General features: G+C 32.0%; 1 long non-coding RNA gene across 1 annotated transcript; it reads left to right on the top strand.

The window, feature by feature from the left end:
* Window positions 1-1,328, top strand: LOC139904874 (uncharacterized). The gene is made up of 2 exons (XR_011779126.1): window positions 1-282; window positions 499-1,328. It is a non-coding gene; the product is annotated as an uncharacterized lncRNA (long non-coding RNA).
* Window positions 1,329-19,241: the final 17,913 nt, after the last annotated feature.

Here is a 19,241-nt window from a genome sequence, read left to right as displayed (position 1 = left end):
TTTCCTATATTATTGTACAATGTGCTGCAACGAATCATGCAGTGGGGTTTAAACTTGTTTAGAGCTGGTACCCTTTATTTTAAACTATTTTAAGTTGCATGACCATATTCTATAATCCAATTAGAACAATTTAAAAACAAAACAAAAAAACAAACATTAGTATAACGATCGAGAGCGACGATGAAGTTTCAAAGAAAAAGGAAATCCGACTTGCTCGACGACCATGTAAAGGTGGCAGAATGTCTCAAGATCGTTGGCTGGTGGGAGAGGATATTCTTCAAGGTAAAGAAGCTGAAAAAAGATAGCCTGAGCCTTGCACGGAGTCCTGGGAGCGGCGGTTTCAACAAAATTTGGACTCCAGCCTTTTTGGACTCGGTGAAGGAGAAGATAGACTGGAGCCCCATAAAGAGCATGAGAAAGATGTCCAATTTTTTAAATTGAAAAAAAAAATAATATTTGAAATTTTATTTCAGAAAATAATAATTTTTCTGTTTATAGGGATGATTTTTTTAAATTTTTTTCCAAAAAATTTTATATTTGAAATTTAATTTTTTGATTGAAAAAAAAAAGAAGAAAATCCAAAAAACAAGCTCCCCACAAATTATAATCCTGCGGAAGCCTTTGAAGGGATTCCGAATACCGTCAAGCCCGGACCTGAACTCCCTGGACTATGGGCTCCATTGAGAGGAAGACTTGTGCGACCTCTCACCCCAACGTGGAGTTCCTGAAGGCTGCGGTCGACAAGGAGTGGGAGGATATTTATCAGGAATACGTGTTTTGTCCTTCTGCCCCAGGATCAAGACTATGCTGATGACTAAGGGAGGCCATTTTGAAAAATGATATAGCTAATGACTTCCCAATAAACTAGTAACAATTTCAATTATCTGCATCTTTTATTTTCGAAAATTTGGGCAAAATTGTAGAAGGGAATCAATTACTTCACGATACGCTGCCACACACTGTATATTATTGTAATATAGTATTCCCAGATCTAATTAACCTGTGTACTCTTATTCTTCTTTATTAAAACATTAGGTATATAAATAATTTTATGCATTTAAATCATAAAAAGAGAAATAATTTCAAATAACCAAAAATATTTTATATATTTTTATTTAAAATTGGGATCAAAGTTCTGAATAGATTTCAAACTTTAATTTGATTATATCATATTCTCATAAGTATAATCAAGGAGTACGTTATTTATATGGAACGAGCGTTATTTTCCCCCTCTTGTATGTTTGGCCAAAATCATTTGTAATAAAGTTGTGTTATTTATATAAAATAAATCAAAAAAATAGTGATAGATCATATTATACTTTAGAAAACAATTTTCTCCGAATCATTTAAATAATTATATTTTAATAACTATTATTCTAACTCAATTTTGTTATTTATTTTTTATAAATAACGTATCCTTGGACTTACATAATTAAACATCTCCTTATTTATTATTAAATGTATTCTATTTTAAAAACAAGAAGCAGGGAGTAAGTTTCTTATCTGGAATCCAAGCCCTAGAAAGGGAGCTCTCCGTGAAAGGAAAAACACACAAAAAAGGAGGGGAAGTATCTTTGAATTACAATGCTTGCCTTTGAACTACTGTGCTTACACACGATTATATTGTCAAAATCATATTACTCACAATGATAGTGCCTCACGATGATATTAACCACAACGTGTTTGTTTTTTTTTTAACAATGTTAATGTACACAACGATATTACCACGCAAAGATATTACTCCTACAGTTTTTATCCACAACCTTTTTACCAGACACTGTTCTGAACATTGATTGGTTTGATTGGTTGAATGAACACTGTTTAAGTCCCATGCATATTTATCTATTACAATTTCTAACAATTACAAAATTCAAGAACAACTATCTTATAAATTCCATATTCAATTCTAGTTGTACTGGATAAGGCAATCAGGAATCTATAATTAGTTTTTTCTTCTATCAAATCTGGTTTTCGAAAATTTCGATTTTAATTTTTTTCAGAGTTTAATCCTTTTTTTAGGTTTGAGTCAAATTTTGAATATGAATAAAATCAATAATTCACATAAAAATTAATTTGTTATTTGACAAATTTTATGTTGATTTTAAATGTGTAATCCAATCCTGAGAAAATCCAATTTAAAGGTTAAAAATCACTATACTTTAAGAGTTTTGTTTGAACTGGAATAACGCCTAAGTTTTTTTGATTGACCGAACTAATTTTGTCCAACAAAAAATGTAACTGTTTAGAGTGGTCTCGGATTTCCAGACCGAACCCCAACACTAGTAAATACGTTTTTCGATATTTGAGCCGCATTTCATCTTTAAAGCAAGAAAATCATTGATTAAGAGGAGTACATCATCATAGATAATTGGACGTGCTCCTACAGCGAAGTCCTTTATGGAGTCTATTTTTTTATCTAACAAGCTAATTGAGTCAAACTGTTGGAATGGGAAACTATTTTATTCGTTAAAAGTGTCACTGTTTAGAATTAAAGTCTCCAGCACTTCCATTCTTATAATAAAGAAATTGACCCGAGAACTACTGGAATTGAGTTAATATACCTTATCAGTTGTAGAGGAGAATGAGGATACATGCTACAAAAAGTCATTCTTTCTTTTAAGTCGTCATAAGTTTCACAATTTAAAAGATAATTCAAAGTCTGATCAACATGACATAGGTAGTTACAAATACATCTAAAGTATTTTTGATGTAGTACAATAATTAATAGCCATTTATTGGTATTTTTAAAACTAACCAAAAGTAGGATACTTGATACAGTAGGAGGAAACATGTAGAAATAGCCATTTGTTATATCCAAACAATTATTTCACATTTTATTACATTTTTTCAGCATAAAGCAAATACTTATAATTGCAAACATAAGATAAATAAATAAAACATTTACAGAAATAGAGCATAGTTAATAATAATAATAAATTTTTTACTATTTACTACAGTGATTGATAATTAAACTATAACATGAAATTACACTAAAAAAATATAATTAAATATAATATATACATAGTGTATATAATAAAAATAGTCTGTAAAAAGTCTCTTTCATAGTTTTGGAATCAGAATAAATGATGTAAACTAAATATTCAAGCTAATAGTACGTAGGCTGCTATATATATTTCTGGCCTAGGCTACACTAAGTGTTGCAGTGTTGTGAATTTAACAGTAGAGGTCAACAAATTAGGCGTATTCATTGGATTAAAAGTAGAGTTAAAACGATAAGTCAAATATGTCTTCAGTTATTTGATGCAAATTTTATCCATCACTACCCACATTGGTACCTTAAAACGTATCAATTTCAATCATTTTATGATTTGATCCAGGATGAGGGGGGGTAGAATGTATTAATTGTTTTTGACTGGATACAAGAAGAAGAATCAAGTGCTAAATCGACCCGTGAGGAATTCTTTCCACTTCTCCAAGACACAATATTCTTTGGGTTAAAAATTATAATGATATCACATAAGTTAAGCTCCATGATAAGTTTGGTCAATATTTGAAGATTAAGGTAACGAAAATTTGATTTATATGGATCAATATTAAAATCACCAATTTACAAGAGAGGATAAAAGTATTTTTTGCAGACGTTAATGATTGCCTGAAAGAAGGCAACGTATTTAATATTTGGTCCATATGCGTTGACTAAATTAAAACCACCACTTATTGTTGAAATGAATATCTTATGCCAGTCCCCCCCTACTAGATAGCTCATTTGAACACTTAGGGTTATTGATAGTCTTTGAGACCAAAGAAAGTATTACCTGATGTATCTCATCTCCTGTGAAAAAGTGATGATATTTTTTTGGAAAACAAAACTGGCACTTAAGTGAGAAGACTTGGAAGTAGGGGACCTCACATCTTGTAGGCAGATACGGTTTTTCGTAGAGTAGGCTTTTCATAAGATAATGTCGAAAAATTCGATCTCTTCCACCCTTCGTATTCAGTGACAGTATTTTACTCATTCCCATATTAATATTTTGATCCCTAGAAATAGTCAGCTTGAATAAATCATCGATTTTGGTCTGTGTCTTAAAATACATTATTAATTTATTTGAAAATAAGGTAAAATTAATTCTTTGGATGCTTATTTGGGGTTTATTATTTCTTTGGGGAGAAACCGTAAGTTGATGAAGATATTTTTGAAACCGATCCTTGATAGAAAAATGAGATTAGGATTTATTTCTTGTTTTTTGGCTTGCATGCAATGGTTGATGAGTCTTTATTATTTTCCTTTGAGTCTTTTTTTTTTTTTTTTTTTTTTCCTTTTGACCACGCGAAGGGGCTATAATTTCTTCAATTGTATTCGGTAAGGAGGAGTCAATGGAAACAATCTTCTCTGCCATTATCTTAGAGGGGACAATATTATTTTCATCGAGTAAAGGACAATTTTCTTCATAAGCTGATAATTTTTTAGGGCCCTCCTTGGTTTCCCCACTATTATCCTCCTCGCTTACAATTTTCAGTACCTCAGAGGGAACAATTTAATTTTCCTTAATTAAAGGACATTTTTCTTCACAAGTTGATACTTATTTAGGCCCTTCCACAGTTTTTCTAATAATATCTTCCTTGCATGTCATTTCTGGTACCTTATAAGAGTTTTCAATAGTCATTAGTACTAGTTTTTCGAGACATTATGATTCATCTCTTGATTCTAATCCAACTGTTGACTCGGAAATAATCTCATCTTGGGGAACTTTTTCATCCGGAAAAGGTAGTGAACTTAATAGGGAGTACTCTTGAACATTTAACCTGGCGTTGTTACATCCATGTTTTGTATGTCACAGGCCAAAACATTTTTGACAATGCAATTTAGCTCCTTTAAATGTCAACTTAATGAGACATCCTTGCAATGGAACTATCTGCGGTATGATGGCAGGGTCAGTAATTATTTCTACAATGTAATCATTGTCTCTCCATACATCTTAATATTCTTTGAATTTGCACTCAGCCTCATCATTGGCTAGATTCTTTTTTAGGGCCATACCCAACTACTTCTCCAAGTTTTTTAACCATTCCACTGCTTTAACTTCATCAAACCTTTTAAAAGTGTTACCCATTGTGATGATGACCCTCCTTTTTATAATAACATCAATTTTATAAATTCCTTTGAATTTGATATTTACATTTACAAATGTCCCCTCCATGTGTTTTTAACTCCAAAGGAGTGCACTTTCTTACGGTCTTCAAGTCTTCCTCTTAAATAAATAGTTTTGTATAAAATCCGGCTTGATCTAAATCAAATTTCGGATTTGCTCCACCAATTTCGTGCTCTTTGAATCCAAAGAGCATAGCCAAACCAAGGACGTCTCTACTCTATGGACACCTGACTGTAAAAGTGCGCTCCAGAAAGTGGCTGAGAGTCTTAAAAAGGAATATGAAGTTTTTATAACTAATATGATTAGGACGATATGATATGATAATGTCAGGGTTCTTGGGGGTACCGTCATACCCCTGTCTACATCCTGGGGCACAACATTTCCATCCCATTCTTTTCCAAGATTAATTAAAAATCCCTATATAATTTATTGAAAACAATAACGTCGTTACGCCGAAACTAAGAACTTCTTCGTCTAAACAGTGAATCATTTTAATAATACGCGGCAAAACATCGAGCCACTTTATGGAGCCGATGTGCTTCTCTTCTTCTGAAGAGTGCAGTCCAGAAGCTTAGAGACGTCCATGGATAAACATTTATGAAATCTTTCATCATGAGTGAGCAAGAAGCAAAAAGTCAGAGGATCACAGACCTTCTGGATACCGAAATTGAGGTGGCTGAGATTATGGACATTGTGAAGTGCTTCATATATGAAAAAGGATAGAAAAGACCTCTCAAGGAAAGAAGGAAGTGGGGCACACAACTTGAAAAGGGATTCTGAGTTTCTGGGCAACCTGAAGAAGAAGATCTAGGAGGACCCCACAAAATCCATGAATGGCCTCTCTAACGAGTTTGACGTGGACGAGGGGACAATCAGGAGAGATGTAAAGGAGGATTTGGGGTGGTCCTCTTACACAAGGACTCCACGCCACCTGTTGACGGACACTCTGAAGGAAAGAAGACTGCAGAGTTGCAAGGAAGTTCGTAAGTGGATGAAGGCAAATGGATCCACAGAATAAATTTGCGCTGACGAGAAAATTTTCCCCGTGGACCAGGTCTACAACCGTCGGAACGACTGTTGGCTTCCGTACAAAACATTGGGCCCAAACAATGGTCCTGTGGGTCGTGACGTCCGACGGCAAGAAGATACCTCCCTTATTTTTTAAGGCCGGGAGAAAATCAGCCAGGAGGCCTACTACAAGGTGTTGAGGTTCACCATACTACCATGGCTCAAGGCCACTTACCCAGAGAACAACTATGTTTGGGCCCAAGATGGTGCACCCTCACACACATCGACCAAATGCCAGAAGTTCTGCATGACTGATTTTTGGGACGTTGAGATGTGGCCAACATCTTTGCCGGATTAAACTCGTTGCACTTTGCTGTGTGGGCCACTTTGGAGAGGGAGACTAACTGGACATCTCACCCGAACGTGGACTCCCTGAAAGCTGCCATTGTGCATTGATTGCTGCTGAGGGCGGCCATATTGAGTGAACATGTTCATAATGGTCGTGTCTCAAAGTTTTGTTAAAAAAATTTCAAAATTATTTATCAAAAAATAAAATTATTGACATTTTTCTAAAATCAGTCATTCAGTCTACATTTTCTGTATATTTTCCTTTCTTTAATAAGAACCATCTCTCAATAGTCAATACCTACTTTGTAAATTCAATTTGCATACAATTTAAATTATGATGTATGTTCTTTAATATATCAAATATATTATATTTATGTATATTCATTTAGTAAATTAAATTTTAAGGGTCACTTTTTTAAAAGCTTAATGGATAATGAATTATTTCAAGGATACCTTCAGAACTTCTTTAAAATTTTCTCTAAAATTAATGTTTGCCTAGAATCCAAAACCTATTTTTATGAATAAAGTGTGAATCGTACTTTTTTTTATATAAATTTAAATTTTCTTGATTAATCTACAACTACAAATTAATATTATCTAGGTGAAGTTGATAGATAAGACATGTAACGCTAACATAGAACACTTGTAAAGCACACTTCAAATCTTAGGAGAACACTCCAAACACGAAAACACAACTGTTAGGTCCCACACTACCTTATGCAACAAAACTCTGGTCTTGGCACCCCCATCAACTAAAATCCACATTTATTATTGTTATTGAAGCCATAGAACACAAAAATGATCATTAAAGCCATTAACATTCAATTTTCTACATAATTTCAGAACATTTCACATAATTTATTTTTTTACTTATTTATTAAATACTAGCGATAGTACGCGGCATTGCCCAGAGTTATTAGGCATCGCCGAACATACACATTTTGCTTTAATAATGTAGAAGACAACACCCTAACAAATCCTTGGTGTTAACTTTCATTTTGAATTAGCAAACTCTTTCTCAATACTTCGATATTTTCGCCTCAAGAATAAAATAATAATAATTACAGAGGGAGAAAATAAAATAATAATGATTTGATGAGCCAGGGAGCACTTTAGCTCGTTTCTAAGTCACATTCATTTTTTATATTTTATATAAAGAACTTTCCCTGTTATTTTCTTTTTAATACGAGTTAAGCTAAACACCAGAATGATTTCATTCACTTATTATTATATTCCCTGTTTTCTTTATACTGCATTGGTTTATGATTTACGAAAATCTAGCTAGTTGTTTTGAAAAAGTCTTAAAACAACATTGATTCAACTTAAGAGAGATCTACTTTTTACTCGCTAGATGTCTCTTAAGTTGAATCAATGTTGTTTTTAGACTTTTTCAAAACAACTAGCTAGATTTTTTTGCAAAAGAACACTCAATTCAGTCAAATTGTATCTACTCATTCAATACAGAAATAGTATCTCATAGTCTCATAATTACACTGGGGAACAATTAGGAGGGGGGGGGGATTTGTAGAAATGAATAAAACAATAATCAAATTAATCTTTGAGCGCAGAATCCAAAACTGATCCAAGTTTTTTTGTCCGTCATCTGAATTCGGAAATATTTGAGATTATAGTAATTTTGGAACATTATCGTTCAGAGTAATTTTGGAACATTATCGTTCAGAGTAATTTTTTACCCTTAAAATAATCACCAAATTAAAAGTAAAATAAATAAAACTTATATAAAAGTGTTCATATTGATTATTTATATTCTTCTAAACTCGATATATTTCCATTTTTAGACTGAAATAATTAGAACCAAAAGAAGGTACTCTTGGAGGACATAGAAGTTTACTTCTTTTGGTCTTAATGATAGAAGAATTCTCTTGGGCTTAAAAACTGTCAAATTATGAGCACATCTAAATATCAAATTTGTCTCTCTTTTCAATTGTTTAAATATGGTTTTTTTTTAAAAATATATTTTAGTTTTATGGTAATAAATTCAAATTATTGTAGTACCTGTATCTGTAATTATCATGTATTATTTAATATTTCCCATCCAGACCTTTATATCTTAATCTCAAAGTGAATGGATCCCCTTAGTTTCAACCCCTGAATATGTTTATTGTTATATATATGAATAGATTCTCATCCTAAGAAGGAATCTACTCTATTCTCGTATGAAGCATAGCTTGGTATGGTTCAATTCTTAGGATACATTTTCATCCCATCATCATTCCCGTTATGTATCAGAAATCGAACATCTCTTGTTGAGGTATAAAGTATCTCAAATCTCTTCTTTTTGTCCTAACTCTTAGAGAACATGGAAGTATTTTTGTTTTTATCCAAATTAAAAATGCGTCGCTTCATTTATCCAAATGATTCCTCAATAATAGTTACCAAAATTAACCAAATTAGATGAATGTGGAATAAACTTTTTTTAGAGCCGCTTTAATAAATTAATTAATCGATGGAATTTAACATTGACAAATGTCATTTTTACAAATTACAAATTAATGAAATTGGTTCTGGATTCTCATTCAAAATTGAAATGAATGAAGATATAGTTTTAATATTAATATTATTTGATAAATATAACTGAAAAAAATTATTATTAATTTCAAACGTAGTTACAAATTCAAATGTTATTGTTACATACTAGAAAAATATTCATAGAAATTAGTAGAAACAGCCTTTAAGTCACTTTTTATGATTCTCATAACTTGGTTTGATACATTGGAAGTATGATTTCACAGTCCTAGATATACAACTTCGAGGATTAAAGGCCTACCGGTAACTACTGGGAGTAAAAAAATAATGATACCTCCGAAAAATACAGTTTTGAATAGGTGTTGTCGATTAAATCTTACAGTTCCGATTATTTTTGAATAGCTTAGATTCTAAGCCTTTGATTGATGTACTTGTTGTAAACAAAAATTCTGTATATGTCGCGATGGAACAAAGAAGAGCCATCATAGGTAGTTTAATCTGTGCCGGAAGGACCACCTCGGACATCATGAAGGCCTTAAACGTCAGCAAGTTATCTGTCGGGTCAGATAACGTTTGGGTGATGAAAACAACCATTAGGACAAACCCAAGAGTGGAAGACCCCAAAAGGAAGCCTGAAGACATCATGGAGGCCTTAAAGTTCAACCCAACGATAAAGATGTCAGAGTACGTCAAGAAGAAGAAGATGCATCGGTCTACTATAGACAAGACCATCCAAAAGGCTGGAGGAAGGTAGCTTAGAAGAATTGAGAGGCCTCTCCTGTTCCGACGTCAGAAAGAACTCCGTCTTTAGCGATGTAAACAACTCTTGAATGATCTGGAGCACAACAGCAACCAGGTAATTTTTTCTCTGATGAAAATACCTTTACTGTTGACTTGTCTACAACAAGCAAAATGAATGGGTGGTATGCTCTGGCAAGGTTGATAACAGCATCAGATCAGTCACCGAGATCCAAAGTTAATAAAAATAGAAAGTTAGACCATAATGTAATCGGGCTGGCTCGAATTTTCAATCTGATGTATTGTACCGACTTTTGGGCAAGACAGGCAGATTTTTACAAAACATTCATCCACTCATAGTTTATGACGTCACTATTGCTAGAATTTTCAATTTAATATATCGCACTCACTGCTCGGCAAGAAAAACAGATTTCGACAAAACACGCAACCACTCATCTACTATGATGTCAATATAAAAAGCGTGGTGGAAGTCAAATATCGGTCGTACACACGTGATGGTTAAGGTTGATAATTTTGGTAAGGATACAAAAGCGTACGTGGAAAAGGGAAGGAATACTTATGGTATCATTCATTAAAATACTAACCATCTTCCTCTATCAAGAACGTTATCAATTCCCCCCTTTATTATTCAATATTAATATAATATTAGATACTGATAGTCGATAGAGAACTGAATATAATGCGTAAAATAACGTCGCCTTCTGAGATGAGAAACGGATGGCTTGTCAGATTTGTCTATATAAATGTGCCTTTAGTCCCCTGTCTAGAATTACACGCCACTCATTATCCTCATTTCATATCAAGAGTATGGATATTCATCTATAAAATCAAGTTAATGATGAATACATCAAGTCAGACTTTAACTCTGATCTCACAAAGATGCTTATTGCATGTAATATACCCTTATCCATTGCTAATCATCTTACGTTCAAAAAATTTATGGAGAACTACACGGGTAAATTCTTCCCTTCCCTAGGAACCATCATTAATTAATGGAGGATGTTGCTACTGATGTCATCTGCAAAATCAAAGAAAAAGTCGAAGGGAAGGATATGATTCTTTATTAGCTAACAATATCAAGAATTATGTTACACAACTCATTAAATGGCAATAAAAGTGCTTAAATGGTCACAACAACGGGAGTGGTAGCTTTGGATGGTTTGCAATTAGTTTGTCTGCATTTGTTTCTTCACTTAAAGACTTGAGTATAACCATTAGGTTTTCCAATATTATATAGTCAATAAATATTACTTTTTTATCACTTAAGGATTAGCTATGGTTGATAAGCCCCAACAAATGGTGTTAAGAAAACTCATAAAAGGCAAAAACAACTGCTTAAATGGTCACAACCACGGGGTAGTTACATTGGGTGTAGCATTATAATTAGCAATTGTGTGTATCCTTCATGATAATACATAGTATGTTGTTATACAAGAATAAATAACGGGGCAAAAATATTTTTTGAGGCTCTTACTAAGGAGTAATATCGCCGGACATTACTATATAATTAGCTTTTGCTCTAAATCTTTAAGATGTCATGTTAGAAAACTACTTTAGCAATTTGTATCTTGGCATTTTCACTTTTAAAGTGGTTCACGTGTGAGTGCAAATTTGATGGGTCATCTTCGAAGTAGGTGTGTCTGTGGGAGTATCGCCGTATACAATACCAGTTCTGAAATAATTCAGAAGAAAATTTTTAACTTGGGTTTTACTGACAAATATATTCGGTTTTTTGGGTATTTTAATTATTCTTCTGGAATAAATTAGGTACTTTTACATTCGATTTAAATTAAATAACATAAATTATAATTAAAATTATTTATTTGAATTTTTAGATCATTTGACAGACAAAAACATGAACTATACACCAACAGCATTTTGTGTCCAAATGCACCTCCCTCCCATATGTCCGTGAAACGGGCAGGCTCATATTAGTCTTATATATACAAAAATAAACATATCTATCTTCCTCTTCCGTTTTTGCTGCCTAGCAACTTTTTTTGTTTTGTTCAAGCTCTATCTACTATTAAAATAAAAAGTGAAGGTATTGGCCAGTTAATTCGTCTTCGATGAACACTTATAAGAATTCAATCTGTTCAATAATTTTTAAGGTAATCACATCAAAGGGGATTGCATTAGCCAGTTAATTCGTCTTGGATTGCTGCTATTCAAATGAACACTTATGAACATTCTATTGAAGCATTTTGTATTACACAGGATACTAAATTATTTGGAGGTAAAGTAATTTTAAAGTTTATTTGTAGTTGGACATGTATTAAGCGATCTTCACTCTATGCAATTTAGGAGTAGGTTAGTTTATTGACATGGGGTTGAAGAGGGTTTAATTTAAAAATTTACAAAGGTTATTAAAATAAACTTTTTATTTGTGATAAAAAAATATCAACAAAAAAATATATTTATCATAAATTTGGTTTAGCTACATACTGAGAGTATTTTTACATAGAAATCTATTTATTGTTTACTGTTAGTGATTATTTAGTATCTTTGCAATTTCTTTGTTTGTCTTCTAAGCATGCGTAACTGTGGATACCTGTTTAGGATAAATTCTGACGAATATGACCCTTTTTTTTATCAAACCTGGAGGCTACCAATTTTATTTGTTTTTCTTTTTCTTCTTGGGTTTTTTAATTATTGTTCTGGAATAAATTAAGTACTTTAATATTCGATTCAAATAGACAAACATAAGTTATGAATGATATTATTTATTTGAATTTTTAAATTATTTGACCGCCACCATTTTGTGTCCAAATGTGTCCCCGCCTCAGGCGTCCGTGGAACGGGCAGGCTCATACTAGTCTTAATACATACTATTTATTAAAAACATTTTTTCCCTTGCCATTTTCTTCCTAAAATCAGGCAAAAAGCCTACATTTCATTTAAAAATGTTGATCGTTCTTTTAGACAAGTAAAAAATGATTTATAATAATCATATATAAATAACTTTTGATAGAAGTTTAACACAACTAAATTTGTGAATTTACTAACAAGCTGTAATGTGTAGTATACGGTTGATATTAATAAAATATCATGTTTTTTCCCAAAATTATATAAAATTTAAAAACTTTAGGGCCGTTGAGCTACCTCTAAATATCCATAGAAATTCTTCAACTTTGTTAATTGTATTTTTTTTTTATCAAAAGGAACGCATTTAAATCCTCATTTTTTTACTGCTTCAGAAAAAATAATTCAATTGTGTACACGCAATTTACTTCTAAGAACACAGAGGCGTCCGTAGAATTGTGGAAGAATGGCTTGGATTTTTTTTTGTTAGTACAATAATTCGTTTTTTTGTATTTTAACTTTTTTTGGTGCATTTTGGAATCGGCAACCCATAACTTCAAAAGCCTTTGAGATACGGGGAATCATTTTTTTTTTTTAATCACCTTATTACCGAAAAAACAAACTTGCCCTCCAGAGCCAAGGAATCTGGTCTGATCAGAATGAAAAATAGCCTTACGTACTTAACTTAGAATTATGAACAACATTTATTCATGTTTAAATCTGTCTCCTGTTTTGAAATCAATGCGTTTTTATCATTGTTTTTCTAAGCGTGACGTACATCACACTAATGCCTATTTTTATTATAATAATAAATAACAATAATGTTAAAATTATCAATATTAAGAAAGCAAAGTATTTATGTCTGAATGTCTATATACAAAAATAAAAACGAGTCACCAGATGCTTTTTGACTTTTGTGCTTTATAAAATATATCATCAACATATTTTTATCTAAGAAATAAAATATAGTTGTATTAATGAAGTATTGCAGGATTGTGCATATAGCAGGGTGGACTGTACATATATAGTTCTCTCTAATGTAAATCATATAAACACAGTTGATATAAGTAATAATAAATCAGTGGCATTAATTAAATAACTATAACAAGGGCACTGTTTCTGTTTATTTTTCTTATTGGTCACTTAAGTAAATCATAATTCATGTGCATTTTCAAAATATGTTAAGATTTTTTTTTTTAACAAGCTCTTATTATTCTTCTTTCATTCTTGAGGACAGAACACATATCAACTGATAAAAGTAGTGATGAAAACTGTTTTTATTTTTGGGCATGTTTAAAATAAACCGAAAATCAACGTGGTAACCCATACAATTTGAAGAATGTTTTGATGAGAATCATGCCGGTCCATTAGATCAGCTACAATCAGTTGTCGTTGTAGAAAGGAGGAAGATAAGGAAATAAACCAGGAGATTGGCAAGAATTACTAAAATGTTTCTATTGAGATGTTCTCACTTCAAGAATAATACGCTCACAAGATATCTTCGCCATCAATTACCAAGTAAGTGTCTAAGGATCAAGGCCTGGGTCTAATATGCTATAATACACCCACACCAACGGATTGTGCAGTCGAACTGCTGGACGCCGAGGCAGGTTAAATATCTCAACCCCCACATCAAGCATTGTAATATCCTAGATTCAGTTCAGCCCACGGGTAGTACAGATGAACAGCTGGACCACGAAGTAGGTTAAATTCTTCTGCTTTGTGCAAAACAAAATAAGTTAGTGATTGTTTTTAAGATATAAAACGGATTTGACCTTAGATCCAAGCTGTTCACCTGCAAAACTCTTTCATTTTGGGATATTAGAAGGGTTTGTCGATGTTCAAGGATGCTGCGACAGAGAAATTTAAACAGATTTTAGGCCAAGCAGTTCACCCGTACAATCTATGAACAGGATTTTATTATAGCATATTAGAAGGGGTTATTGATCCTTAGAAAAGCGGCAGATGTGAAATTTGAACTACCCTTGGGTCCAGCGCTTCACCTGTACAACCTGAAGGCGAGGTGTAATTTTATATATTATACAGGATTGATTTTTTTTTATTCAATAGTATGATTGCCAAAATCTGTATATATATAAAAGAGAGATTGTGTGTGGGTGTCCTTTATATATTCCCACACCATTGAACCTAGGAGACTGAAATTTTACATGGGCCCCTCTTTTGAGCTTGGGCAGGCTAAGACACAGGTGTTGATTTTTGGGGAGGTCATATAAGGGGGGCTTATGCTATACCCAAAATCCAAAAACCGTTTTTTGCACCTCAATCAGACTAGATTGGCGTTTCAAACAACAACTATACGAATAACTACGTTTTCTAAATTTATTCAAAGTCAAAAAAGCTATGGGCTAAAAAAGAAATCTGTGAAAAGTGCAATTTCGTTTATTTCAGATGCAAAAAAATGAACTTACAATACTTTATTCGGATTAGTAAATAGAATAAAGTTTGTAGAAATTTGTCTAAAGATTCGTTTGTATATGAATTGACCAAATAAAAATTGATGTTTAACTGAAATATCTGTCATTTTCTGAATTTTTCAGTTTTTTAATGCCTTTATGTTAGATGTATTTTCAATTTCCGGAACATTTTATTACATACCTTTTGCACTATTTGCAAAAATGAACCAGATATTGACTGTTATTTTTTCGACAACATTATTCTTTGTTTTTGCAATTACAAAAAAATGTTGGTAGGTTTGTGTTTCTTTTAGAATATCAAAATAAACACTTTTAACTATTTTTTTTTGTGAAATTAATACAAGAAAGTTTTTTACAATTTTCTTCGCGAATTTTGATTTGAGAATTTTTCGAAGTAAATAAAAAAAATGGACTTCCAATCTAGACAATTTTGTAAATGCTTATATGTTGGTATGTTATTTGAAGTTTATAACTCATTATTTTTTTATATTCATAGTAATACTACTAAGGTTACAAGAGTCAATAATTAGAGTATTTTTTTTTTGGGGGTGATGATGAGACTTTGTAAATTATCTTACTTAACCGGATTGATATAGTGTGAAGAATCCAAGAGAATAAGAATTGTCAGGATCTTTTTAGACAACAACAAACATTTATATTATAATTATTATTATAAATGTAGAAGTATTTTTTTAATATTTTTTTTTTTTAATTTCCTCAATTAATTTTACCATTTTAATGTGATTTCCCTCTCCCTCCTTGGCCCGAGCAACGCCAGGTAATCCTTAGCTAGTAATATATAATTGCAATGAAACTGCACACAATTATATTTTTCTTGCAACGACATTACTCAGAATCATATTGCTTACAATGAAGTAATAATCGATGATATTACACACAATTATTTTGTCTCACAATGATAACCTACACCACGATTTTACCACACAACGATATTGCCCAACTATTTTGTCTGCAACCTTTCTACCCCAAACATTTTACAGTGAATCCATAAATTACATCATAATTGAAAGGAAAACTATCTTGGGGGCTCATTATTCTTGAAGTGAGGGCATCTAAGTGCAAAGCAATCACGAGTACATGAAGGACAAAGAGTAACTCTGATAATTTGTTGTTGAGTTATAATTGTAACTCCTTGTTGAACTCAGAGTAGAATTGAGGATCGACATCGTAGTAATTCCTGCTTATATCTGATTGGGCATTGTGTTTATTTCCTTCATCTAAAGGCTATTTTGATGAAGCTAATGGAATCTAATCAGTTTCCCCCCCAAACGTTCTTCAAATTGTCAGAATGACCACATTACTTTTCAGTTTATTTTTTTTAACATGCCCGCATATTATATTTTTTACAACTATAGAAATGTAATGAAGCAGTATTTTCTTTTGATGTGCACTTATTTTGACTGAAGTGTAAATAATTTTATCATAATAATAAAGGAAAAGTTGTAAATTTAAACTTAATCACCTCACCTTAAAAAAATAAATTATAGAAATTTTAACCATTAAACAGTTATCATTTCAATGACATCTAATATGCCTATATGTATACTTTTAATTCTACCCAATTTTATAATGAAACACATATATACTTAAATTCTGTAGATAAAATGAAATTACTTCACAATTTAATAAAAAAATTTCAAAAAATAATACAATTGTAATTTTTTTGACGCACCTTCACTTTTTTGTCATCCATATCATGAATTTTAACAATGATTTCTGGAGTACTAACCTCAAGGCGTTCAGAACATTCAGTGTCACTTTTGCCCATTTGACCATCCAAAAAAAATGAAAACTACTTATAAACTGTTCTAATCAAAGGTGCAGATTCCCCATATTGTTAAGAAGCTTATTTTTTAGTACCCTGAGGCGTTTTTCGTTTCAATAAGTAATGTTTAATAAACACAGGAAATTATTTTTCGCCATTTTTTGAAAATCGTTCCACTTCCTTGATTCACACGAATACTAAACAGATATAAATAGATAGATCTGGCTGAAAGTTGCTAAATGCACTTCCAAAAAATCCTACTAACAAAATATAACCTCGATACGCACAATTAGTGCCATCTCTCGGACTTTATACGGACTTTTCAAACAACCCACGTATATGTCAAGGCATATACAACAAAGTCTAGGCAACTGAAAAAAAAAAGTTTGCCAGTAGATTTCACGTCATTGAAATATAAAATAGATTTTTGATTGTAGCAGTATTTGCTTGATAATCAAAAAAAATTTATCTAAGTCAATTTTGAGCTTATTTTAAGGGAATTTTTGTGGGAGCTCAAAAAATACTTCAAAAAACAGAAGTTCAGAGTCAGGCATAGTAAGAAAATGACATCATAAACACATTCTTATTTCGTTAAATTTAAAATTTTATAATCGTCGATTTCTGTTAATACAAAACACCCAGGCGGAACTCAAGCATGTGCTATCGCAATATGTTTCAATTTTGTGAATGTTTCATACCATCGCTTCCACGAGGATTCCCGCTTACGAAAAAAATAAGTGCAAAGATGCAAATCGAAATCCAACACAGATTTGTGAGCGCCTTTTTTCTTCTAGATGATTATCTGAGAGATTTAAAAAATGAGCTACTTGGTACTCCACTTGTCAAAAGAATTTAGAAGGGTCTTAATCCTTCCATCAATATACCTAGTCATGCATTAAACAGGCTCTCTGCAATCAAATCTGAACGGGAAGAACGAAATAAAAAACGTGGGAACGTAGTACTCTCATCCCTATTCCTCAGAGTTTATTCAGATATTTGGTATTCTCCTCATGGAAAAAATCACGAACTGCTTATTAAAAGACTAGAAGTGGAACTTGAGTTTGTAATGGAAGAACCCACTTATATCCCAATAAATAGTGCAGAACATGGATAAGGAATGTCAAGTTCAAAAGGAATTCCAAAGCAACTCTCAATTTTCGAATATTGAGTAGAATAACCTTGTAGTGAGTGAATAGGAAGTTTCAGTTGATTCTGAGATATTTCCAAAAATTAATGGTGCTAAAACAACAGAATCAGCTGAAATTTCTAATTTCAAATAGGATACCAGCACTCAAGGCCTAGCATGTGTTGCAGGATGGATTGCATCAAGCCTTAAAAATACCTATACTATATATAAGGTTAAGTATTCAGAATGCTCTAAAGAGGTCCTAATGAAGTTCTCACCTGTTCACTTTTATAAGAATATGTTCACTATACAAGAAGATACAGTTTGACGCTTCATCTAACAGAATTAGAAAGCTTAAACAAACAGGGCAGTTTATTTATTAAATTATTTTTGTTTTAAATTTCCGAATAGTACATTATCACTCCTACTAAACTCCTCTTTGTAAACTTTATTCCTGACAAAAATTGACAATTTTTGTCAGGAATAATGATAAATTTAAAAAATTAGGTTCATTAATTTAAATTATTTTTTTTTGTGTAAATTTTCCTTAAATATTGTTCTTATCAATGATATATTTTATTTTATTATTGTATTAAGATAGTACTCAATAGTAATATGATTATCCCTTCTCTATTCAAATAACGTAACTCCCGTTGTGCGCCTAGGAATTCGCATTCCCTTTTTCTAGTGCCTAGACCTTGGTATATATAATAGATATTATATTACTGAAATGATAAACTTGTATTTTAGAATAACGTTATGAAGGGGAGCAGGTTAGCTGTCATGACGTTTCATTAGATTAGATAGGAGAGACTATGCGATGAAGGAAATAAATGCAAATCCGACTCCGTATCTAGCAATGCTACATACATCAAATTACTACGATATCCATCCTCAATTCTACTCCGACTTTAATAAGGACTTATACTTTTAACAAATCTCCAGTATTAATCTTCGTCTTTCACGCAGCAGGGATTAAGCTCATATGTTCTCTCTTTAAGAATAATGATAACATCTTTCGAAAATAAGGAACTCTGTTCATATTCCAACTACAAAAAGTATTGCACATGTCCAATTTCATATTTTTTTACAGCTATAGTCAAGACTATAGATGAAAAAGTTTGATAATGAAACAGGGAGTCCCTTTTTGTAGCTGCAGCCTGAACAGCTAAGCTGCTCCCTTCTTCAAATCGTTAGATTGATCACGCTAATTTTCAGTTTCTTTTACTTTTTTTATATCTGCGGATCAAATTGTTTTCAACTATGTTTATGGTTACCTTATAATACTACTACTACTATACTTTTATTGATGTTTTGATAATGCAATGTCATCTCAATAAAAGACTTGTATAAAATGTAGAATAAATCATGACAATCAA

The sequence above is a fragment of the Lepeophtheirus salmonis genome, chromosome 3, assembly GCF_016086655.4.
Source record: "Lepeophtheirus salmonis chromosome 3, UVic_Lsal_1.4, whole genome shotgun sequence".
Taxonomy (NCBI): Eukaryota; Metazoa; Arthropoda; class Copepoda; order Siphonostomatoida; family Caligidae; genus Lepeophtheirus; species Lepeophtheirus salmonis.
Note: the sequence above shows the minus strand (reverse complement) of the source record. Positions and strands in the feature narration are given on the sequence as shown.